This window comes from Cebus imitator, unplaced genomic scaffold (genome assembly GCF_001604975.1).
Source record: "Cebus imitator isolate Cc_AM_T3 unplaced genomic scaffold, Cebus_imitator-1.0 Scaffold93, whole genome shotgun sequence".
Taxonomy (NCBI): Eukaryota; Metazoa; Chordata; class Mammalia; order Primates; family Cebidae; genus Cebus; species Cebus imitator.
Window position 1 is genome coordinate 2,790,648 of NW_016107408.1, and position 10,485 is coordinate 2,801,132.

The following is a 10,485-nucleotide window of genomic DNA, read 5'->3' on the forward strand; positions in this document are numbered from 1 at the left end:
ATCCCAGCACTTTGGGAGGCCGAGGTGTGTGGATTACCTGAGGTTGGGAGTTGGAGACCAGCCTGACCAACATGGAGAAATCCCTTCTCTGCTAGTAATACAAAAATTAGTCGGGTATGGTGGCACGTGCCTGTAATCCCAGCTACTTGGGAGGCTGAGGCACGAAAATCGCTTGAACCCAGGAGGCGGAGGTTGCAGTGAGCTGAGATCTTGCCATCGCACTGCAGCCTGGACAATAACAGTGAAACTCCGTATCAAAAAAAACAAAACAAAAAAAACCTAGGAAGGCTTCCAGTTCAACATGGTAGATGAAGTATGCCTGTGTGCCCCCACCCCAATCTCATATTAATTTGTAATCCCCAGTGTTGAGGGTGGGTCCTGGCGGGAGGTGACTGGATCATGGGGGTGGATTTCTGAGGAATGGTCTAGCACCATCCCCCTGGTACTGTCCTGATGATAGTGAGTGAGCTCTCATGAGATCTGGTCATTTAAGTGTATGCAGTATCTCCCCACTATGTTCTCTTGCTGCTCTGGCCATGTCATGTGACTGCTCCCCCTCACCTTCTGCCATGATTGTAAGCTTCCCGAGGCCTCCCCAGAAGCTGAGCAAATGCCAGCACCACACTTCCTGCACAGCCTGCAGAACCATGAGCCAATTCAACCTCTTTTCTTTATGAATTACAGTCTCAGATATTTCTTTATAGCAATGCTTGAATGGCTTAATAGAGCATGATCCTTTCCACTCCTTCTCTAAGCCCTTGAAATGACAGTAAATGAAATTAAAAGATTTTTTTAAAAGTCAGAAAGATGAGGAGAATGAGAGAGGAGAGGATGTGAGAGGGTTTTGAAAGTCAGCAGCTCTCTCTTCCTCGGCACTGCCGATGGAGGTGGCAGCCATCTCCTACTCGGTGTCATGGCCGCCATCAGACCTGGTAAAGCCCAGGATCATCAAAAAGAGAACCAAGAAGTTCATCTGGCACCAGTCAGATCCATATGTCAAAAATAAGTGTAAACGGCAGAAACCCAGCGGTACTGACAACAGTGTTCATAGAAAGTTCAAGAGCTGCTCAACATTGGTTACGGGAGTAACAAAAAAGCAAAGCACTTGCTGCCCAGTGGCTTCCAGAAGTTCCTGGTCCGCAATGTCAAGGAGCTGGAAGTGCTGCTGATGTGCAACAAATCTTACTGAGATGGCTCACAATGTTTCCTCCAAGAACCACAGAGCCATCCTGGAAAGAGCAGCTCAGCTGCTCTCAGGGTCACCAATCCCAATGCCGGGCTGCACAGCGAAGCACATGCAAAGACACCTCATGCGCATGTCTTATTTGTGTTTAAATGAACCCATAACAACTGCCTGAAAAAAAAAGAAGAAGAAAAGTCAGTGACTGATTTAGCTGAGTAAAAAAAGTTGGGCTGACTGCGATGGTTCACGACTGTAATCCCAGCACTTTGGGAGGCCGGGGCGGGCAGATCATGAGGTCAAGAGATCGAGACCATCCTGGCCAACATGGTGAAATCCGGTCTCTACTAAAAAATACAAAAATTAGCTGGGTGTGGTGGCGTGTGCCTATAGTCCCAGCTGCTTGGGAGGCTGAGGCAGGAGAATTGCTTGAACCTGGGAGGCGGAGGTTGCAGTGAGCTGAGATCGCACCACTGCACTCCAGCCTGGCACCTGGTGACAAAGTGAGACTCTGTCTTAAAAAAAAAAAAAAAAAAAAAAAAGTTGAAATACAACTGACTACAGAGGAAGAGGCCATGCAAGGTGGCCGACCCACACCTTGACATGCCAGGAGGCAAGTATTGGATGGAGTCACCTGTTGTCTCCGAAGGCAGTGTGTGCAATGGGGCAGGGAACAGCAGGCTTCCTTGAGAGTCTGTACCAAGCTGCTGGAGCTCCCAATCCCCAGCACGCCCCCACTCTATGCACCAAGCAACTCCTCCTCTGCTACAACAGGAGACAAAACTGAACCAGGGAGAGTCCAGATGTGGGGATTGCATAGGGCAGGGGCAGCACAAGGACCAGAAGACAGGGGAATTAAAGAAATGTCTACATGCTCCTTCACCTAGTGTGCTCTCCAAATGTTAGAGACCAACTTACAATTTACCCACGAGAACCATCTGGATTCCTCTGTGATAAGATAGATCATCCCAAGAGAAAGCCCTAAAGATAGTGATAGTTGACAGTCTTCAAGGAAAAGGGGAGTCTCTCTCTAAGTGCCCTACAGTGAGATTTACCAGCTGTCTGGTCCCATCCACCTCCACCTCTACATCCAGAGTGTTCAACGGGGCAAGCATCATCAGGCAGTCAGAGAAAATTCTCAGTAGAGAAGACAGAGACTAAAGCAAGAAAATGTGTGGGGCAGCGGGGTGGGAGGAGAGAAGGAGAAAGAAACCTGGAGAAAATAGGGAGCAAAATAAATAAAAAACGATGACCTCCTTTCATAATTATCCCTGAACAGATAGAAGAAAGTATTACATTCAAGAAATAGGAACAGAAGACCACAAGAAGGAATTTTATGGCAACCAGAGCTTTTAAAAATTACTAAGTTTCTCTTATTCCTTACTAAGAGAAATAGTAAGAATGATGAAAAAGAAGATCAGACCAGGAGTTCCAAGATCCAACGAGTAAGAATTCCAAAAGAGGAAAAGAAAAAAATTGAGGAAAGAAAATTGTGAAATAAATAAGAAAGTGAACATGAGTTTCCATATTGAAATGGGTGATCAGGGGCACGGTCCAGTGAATTAAAATAGACCCAGACCAATTTCATGACCCTGTGTCATGAAATTTCAGCTCCATTAGACATAAAATAACCTTCAAAGGAGGAAAGAAGGAGGTGAGGAAAGGAGAGAGAGGGAAAGAGAGAGAGAAATTTCATGTACAAAAGAGAAGGAATCTGAAGAGTACTGAACTATTGAACAGCAACACACAAGATGAGAAGGTAATGGAGCATTAATATCAAATTTCCAAGATAAAGTGATTTTTCCACCTAGACTTCTATAGCAAACAAACTATCAATCAATCGTTACAAAACCATTTTAGGATATGCAAGTTCTTAAAAAATTTTCCTCCCCAGAAAGCTATGGAAGGATGTGCTCCATCAGAATGAGGGAGTAAGTCAAGAAAATGGAAGATTTGGGAGAGCTTGGTAGCAGAGTATTTCATTCAGAGATTGCCAAGGGTGGCATAAAACAGATCCCTAAGCAAAGAGACATTTATTTTGCTCAAATACAAGAAGTCTGGTGAGAGCAGTCATGATGCAACAGTGCCATGATGACCCAATGTGACTAGTGCTGTCTGTCTTATCAGCACTGGTGTACAGATTCCATCCTCATGCTTGCCTCATGGTGCTGTGGTGGCTGTCCCATCGCTAGATTTTCATCTGTATTCCAGGTGGGAAGAAGAATGCAACAAATGAGAAAAGAACAGCATCTACCTAAGAAAAAACAAAACTTTCTTAGAAAAATTGTCAGCAGCCTACTGCTTTTGTCTCCTTGGCCAGAATTGCATCACTCTCTAGCTGCAATGGTCTGGGAAATACAGTTTTTAGGTTGGTCTATTAGTTTCCTATCGCTGTTGCAATAAATAACCATGAAGAGTGGTTTAAAGAAAAACAAATGTATTATCTTACAGTTCTGGAGGTCAGAAGTCTGAAATGGGTCTCACTGGGCTAAAATGAAGGTGTCTTTGGCAGAGCTGAGTGATTTTCTGGAGTCTCCAGGGGAGAATTTGTTTTTTCATCTCTTCCAACTTCTAGAGGCCACCTATATTCCTTGATTCATGGATCCGTCCTCTGTCTTCAAAGCCTGCAATGGCCAGCTGGGTCTTTCACACCTTGTACGACTCTGACGCGTATTCTTCTGCCATCTTTTTACTTGTGATTACATCTGTCCATTGGGAAAATCTGGGGTCACCTCCCCATCTCAAGGTCGGCTGGTAAGCAACCTTAATTCCATTTGCAACTTTGAATGCCCTTTACCATGTAACGTAAGATAATCACAGGTTCTGGGGATTAGGACATGGACATCCTTTTTATTTTTATTTTTAATAGAGATGGGGTCTTGTTCTGTCACCCAGGCTGGAGCGCAGTGGCGCAGTTATAGCTCACTGCAGCCTTGAACTCCTGGTCTCAAGCAATCCTCCCACTCTGTCCTCCCAAAATTCTGGGATCATAGGCATAAACCACCACATCTAGCCTGGACATAGACATTTTTAGGAGACCCTTATTCTGCCTACTCTCTACTATACCGGGCATAGTAGATATAATTGCAGCTTTATATAAAATCTGAGTCATCTTCTTTTTTTATTTGAGATAAAGTCTATCTCTGTCACCCAGGCTGAAGTGCAGTGGTGCCATCGTGGCTCACTGCAACCTCTGCCTCCTGGGCTTGAGCCAAACTCCCACCTCAGTCTTCCAAGTAGCTGGGACTACAGGCACACACCACCATGCCCAGCTAATTTTTGTATTTTTTGTAGAGATGGGGTTTCTCCATGTTGCCCAGGCTAGTCTTGAACTTGTGAGCTCAAGTGATCCACCTGTCTTAGCTTCCCAAAATGCTGGGATTATAGGCATAAGCCACAGCCACTGGCCTGGGTCATTTTATTTAGTATAAAGGGAAGTGTGAATTTAGGCAGGCACACCTGCTAAGGATTATGGTGTGGAAAGATGGGAGGAAGCAGGGGTCCCCAATGGTGCCACAACTGAACCTCTGCTCTACTTCAAGTTACATGAGAGAAACCTACCCTTATTCGGTTAAGCCACTTCAGCAAGACTTGTGTTCCATGAAGACACATAAAAGCCTAATGAAACTTTCATGCTTTAAGGTAAGAATTCAACAGACAACATTTAAAAACCAAAACTGGGAGAAATGCCAGGACAAGCATGGTATTGGGAAGTAGGAGGTAAATATCAAAAGAAACATCTAAATCAGAATTTAAAGAGGTGCCCTGGGGAGCAGATCCAGAGTTGGGGAAATGGAGGGCAGAGCATGGCTGACTTCCTTCAAAAATGGTTATCATGCCATTTGACTAAGTTTCATGTATCTGTTGTTATGCTTAATAAAAATCAATTTTTAATTTAAAGGTGATGATAATAGTTTGGAGCACCTATAGCAATAAACTAGGGGATGCAAGAAAAAAATCTACCCATGCAATTCCCCCTACCGGGCTACAACGAGATGGAAAAGTCATGAAATATTTTCTGCAGGGGCCACCGTGCAGAGCCAGGAGGTGACTGCACATTTCCCTTCCCCAGCGAGGGTGCCCAGCATCCTGCTAGCCCTCCTGAGCTATGAAGGGCAGGAAATTGGGACAGAATTGTTTTCCTTCCTTAACAAGATCTCATTTTAGGAGCAGAATTGAGAAGAGCAAACTGAGAAAAGAAAAGTCAGGGGCTGGTTTCAGGCAGAGGAGTGACCACGGGCCCTTCCTTGGGCCATGTCTGTTTCTCTAAGCCTGGCAGTGGGGAACTTAGATCTTGATCATCAAGCATAGCTCTGGCACGCTGAGCGTGTGATACACCTGTCTCCACCGTCAGGCAAATGAGTGGGTTCGCAGGCAGAGGCCTGTCCTGCCAAACAATGCTCCCCTTTGTCCCCGCCCAGGGCTCAGGAGCCGCAAGGAAGCCAGATCCATCAGCACTTGCCAGGGCCCTCGATGCGCACAATGCAAGCTATGAGCCACACTCCCCGGCAAAGCCCCAGGCTTCCAGCAGGCAACATTCACTGACACGCAATGTGTCACTCAGCCTTCTAAAAGCCAGGGGTGGGGACCCATGCAAGGGCGGCGGGGCGGGGGGGGTACTGAGCTCTCATTCCCAGAAGCCAACCAGAGCCAGTGAAGGGGCCCCAAGACTCCAACACATCATTTTCATAAAAGCAGCCCCAGGAGAGCACTGCATTAGGAAAAATCATTTCCCCGTGCTGGCAGCAGGCTCTTCTGATGATGGCTTTGGCAAACATCATGCACACCAAACTTGTGCAGCGTACACCCTTGGCTGACGTGCCCGACAGCTTACGGGACAGACCAGGGATGAGGGAGGTTGGAAGTATGAATTCCCAAATGAGATTCCCTACAAATGGAACAGCACCCGGAAAGGGTCGCCCCTCCTTCGTAGCCAGCAAGGTGGCAGGCTTTCCAGAAGAAGCAAGGGGATTTTGTGGCCGAAAAGAAACTGGAAGTGGCCTGCGTGGACGCTGCCCATGCTATTGACACCTCCTGTAAACCACTCTGGGCTGTCCTATTCTGTCCGGTCACCCCCTCCCTGCCTCCGCCCTCCTACCCCGTGACTGCCAGTCACCAGGCCAGGAATACCACAAGCATCTTCTTCGGGCACACAATCGCTCCTCTGCAGACATCTAGACTGACCCTGGCACTCCACACAGAGGGAGGGGACAGAAGACAAGTGTGTGTTCAAAGCCCGCAGTCCCCTGGGGAGGGGTCACTGCCTTGGCTACCAGGGCAAGGCAAGTTCAGAGCTACAGTTAGTGCTGATTCAGCCACGCTCCCTTGGTCTCATTCCCTAGGTTCCCCAGCAGCCTAGTTAAGGGCATGAAATGAGCTAGTGAATGAATTTTCAGAAAAGCGCATGTTCCCTTAGAAATACAAGATATTTGAGTCAAATAATATCAAGCAAGATTTTGTTGTTTTGGCCAAAGGCCACTGTTTAAAGGAAAGCAATAAAATATATGCAATATATAAATTCTATAAATTATAGTTATAGAGTAAATTATAGTAAATTTATACAGTAAATTATAGTTATATAGTAAATTATATAGTGTAACTTTTTTTTTGGTGTTATAATGGTATCGGAGTCGTGTAAAAAAGAATGCTGTTCCTTCTCCAGATATATACTGACCTGTTTATGAATAAAATGACGCAATGTCTATTTGTTTGTTTTTTTAAATATTTTGGGAGGATGGAGTCTTGTTCTCTTGCCCAGGTTGGAATGCAATGGCATGATCTCAGCTCACTGCAACCTCAGCTTCCTAGGTTCAAGCCATTCTCCTGACTCAGCCTCCTGAGTAGCTGGGATTGCAGGCCTGCACCACCACACCCTGCTAATTTTTGTATTTTTAGTAGAGATGGGGTTTCACCATGTTGGGCAGGCTGGTCTCGATCTCCTGGCCTCAAGTGATCAGCCCGCCGTAGCCTCCCAAAGTGCTGGGATTACAGGTATGAGCCACTGCACCTGGCATGTTTGTTTGTTTTTAATAACAAGGAGGAGGCGGGAGGTGACTAAGACAGAACGGGTCAAGCGCTGATAGCTGTTGGACTATGTGATGGGATATGAGGGTCCGTGACACCATGCTGTTTGCTTGAGCATAGGTTTGAAATTCTCCATAATGTAAGGTTGAACAAAAACACATTTTAAAGATCAAGACAGAGTAAAGAATACATCAGCAAGCATACGAACTTATGCATGCATTGCAGAACAAATGATCAGGTCTGGCCTTGCCTTGAAATTGTAGTGGCTAAAACAGATTTGGTTTTGCTTTTTTGTAACCAGATAGTAAGAAGGTTGAGGAAGTGCCTGTGAGTGTCAGACAATAAACCACTCACTGGCTTTTGGGTTTTGTTTTTGAGATGGGGTCTCACTCTTGCCCAGGCTGGCCCCCCAAACCTAGTGACATTTACTCTCAAAATATTTCTGCTGTAGTATCAGACCTACGTCTAACAAAATTAGAGATCAGATGGAAAGCTGACTGTCCCTAAACACAGGATACAGTTTGATCAAGGCAGTAGGTATGGTTTAAAAGGACAGACTGGGCCAGGTGGGAGCAGTGTCTCTCACCTGTAATCCCAGCACTTTGGGAGGCCCAGTTTGGGTGGATAACCTGAGGTCAGGAGTTTGAAGTCAGGAGTTCGAGACCAGCCTGGTCAACACGGCAAAAACCCAGCTCTACAAAAAATACAAAAATTAGCCAGGCATGGTGGCACGCACCTATAGTCCTACCTACTGAGGCAGGAGAGTTGCTTGAACCTGGGAGGCTGAGGTTGCAGTGAGCCAAAATCACACCACTACACTCTAGCCTGGTTGGCAAAGCAAGACTGTGTCTCAAAAAGATGAAAAATAAAAATAAAAGGACAAACTGGTCAGGTATAATGGCTGGCAACAATCTCTTTTAATCACCCGGTACCCTAAGGTGAAGCATCCCAAATAAACTCAAGGATATTTTTATTACTTTTGTGTGCTATTTGAGAGAGCCGTAATTCCATTTTTAGCTGGTACATGTTCAAGCTAATGTTATCCACTTAATCTTTTCCTCTGGCTATTTTGGTTCTTAGCAGATTGTATTGGTTGAGATTAAGATTAGAGGTAATATCAAAACCACCAGTTCAGCGCCTGAATTGTAAGAGACACATCCACCTGCATAGATGCTCTTTCCTTCTGACTGGCAAGATCTTAACCTACTTCTGGACTGATTTCAGTATCGAACATCCGGGCCTGGCTCAATTCCTTTCTACACCTGCCAAGAAAATCTAAGTGGATGATGAGGCTGGCCAATCTATAGGCCACGGGCAACACAGGAAGTCAGTGGCCTGCAAAAAGCTGGGCACCAGGTGTTAATGGGTAATATTTTCAGAGCCCAACATGGGTGGCACCAGCCTCCCTGGCCAATCAAAGGAGGCAGGAAATGGAAGCTGAGCTCACAGTGGGAGGAAGCTGGGTGTGGGTGGTGGTGGCAGCCCTGGGCAGGAAGGGTGTGTTTCTGAGGGCGCCTTGTACCCTACCTGTTCGCTGCGCCTTTCCAAACCACAAAGCCCTGCCTGCAGTTCCCTGACAAGGCTGATCACAATCTGCCACGCTATCGACATTGTCATCTCTTTTACAGATGTGCATTGAGTGCTCTGAATTCTGAGGACGCTCCCCTGAGGAATCTTGCCTTTTCCCAGAGCCATGCTGCTTGCCCATCCAGGCATGCGGCAGCACCCCACCACAGCGACGCCCCAGGTGCCAAGCTGCATGCCCTCCACCTCCCCTCCCTCCTGTTTCCTCAGCCTGCCTCTTCTACCACAACCCTGAGCCTCAGAAGGAGGCTGAACGATCTGTCTGTTTTCAGTCTTATCTTTTGCAGCTGAGAAATGACTCTTCAGAGGGACAGAGCCCATGGAAGAAAACACCCACACCTGACCCTCCCTTTAACGTTGAGAGCGCTGTCCGCCAGCCAGAGGCTGCCACTATTTCCTGAGGACTAAGAGACATGGCTCTTTGCCTGGTGGAGACGTGAGGGCGATGATGGGAAATGGGCATACTGGCATCAGAGGTTTTCTGGTTTGGAAAGAGAAGATTTTACTTTTCAGCACCTGCCAGCCTGATAAGTTTGCCAAGAATTCTACACTAAACAAACACACATGCTTACATCACCCCTCCTCCCAAGCAGGCATCACCCACTGGGGAATAAAACAGCTCCCAGGAAGGCGGATGATAGGGGTTCGTGAACCTTCCTGGTTTCCAGGGCATGATTCATTTTAATCTCCACCAGAGGACTTAAAAGTCTATTCTGTCAATATTTCCCTTACTGGTAAAGTTTAGATCCCAAAGCAAGAAAACTAAGGCTTAATTTTGACTTAGAAGATTGTTGTTGTCTTATTATAAGTTTTAAATATGTAGTATATGTGTGTGTATATATATTATTCACTACATACATATTTATATATTTAATATAATGTATATTATATATTTTAATATAACAATATATAATTATATATTAAAATATATTTAATTATATTATATAATTATACATATGTATTTTAATATATAAAATGTATATTTTAATGTATAGGTAAATAATACACATGTATTATTTTAATGTATAGGTAAATAATATACATGTACACATATATACAAATGTATATATAAATATTTATGTATATATTTAGATTTGAAAGCCTTGTGAGACATGTAGGTCCATAACCTCTTGTAGATATCGTAGTGGGATCCTGGCTTTTGGTTATTATTTCCCCAGTGTCTCCTATTCCCTTTCCTTCTCTTTTTTTCCTTTTTGAGATAGAGTCTCATTCTGTCAGCCAGGCTGGAGTGCAGTGACGCAATCTTGGCTCACTGCAACCTCTGCCTCATGGATTCGAGCAATTCTCCTGCCTCAGCCTCCCGAGTAGCTGGGATTACAGGTGCCCGCCACCATGCCCAGCTAATGTTTGTATTTTTTTTTTTTTTTTTTTTTTTTTAGTAGAGACAGGGTTTCACCATGGCTGGTCTCGAACTCCTGACCTCATGATCCTCCCACCTTGGGCTTTCAAAGTGCTGGGATTACAGATAAATTTATTCCTTATGCATTTGGGGTCGTCCTTACTGCTGTGTCTGATCTCCCTTGGCTGGAGCCAGACCTCACAATCTAAACTGAAACCTGATTGGCTAACAACTTAAAACTTTTCTAAACAGGTAAAAGCAATGGAGAGCTGGGACATGCCTGTGAGCACGTCCAGCACAGATATCTTGGTTAAAGTACAAGGACATAGAATGTACT

General features: G+C 45.3%; 1 pseudogene; it reads left to right on the forward strand.

The window, feature by feature from the left end:
• Positions 1–913: 913 nt before the first annotated feature.
• On the forward strand, positions 914–1,339 carry LOC108309309 (annotated as a pseudogene).
• Positions 1,340–10,485: the final 9,146 nt, after the last annotated feature.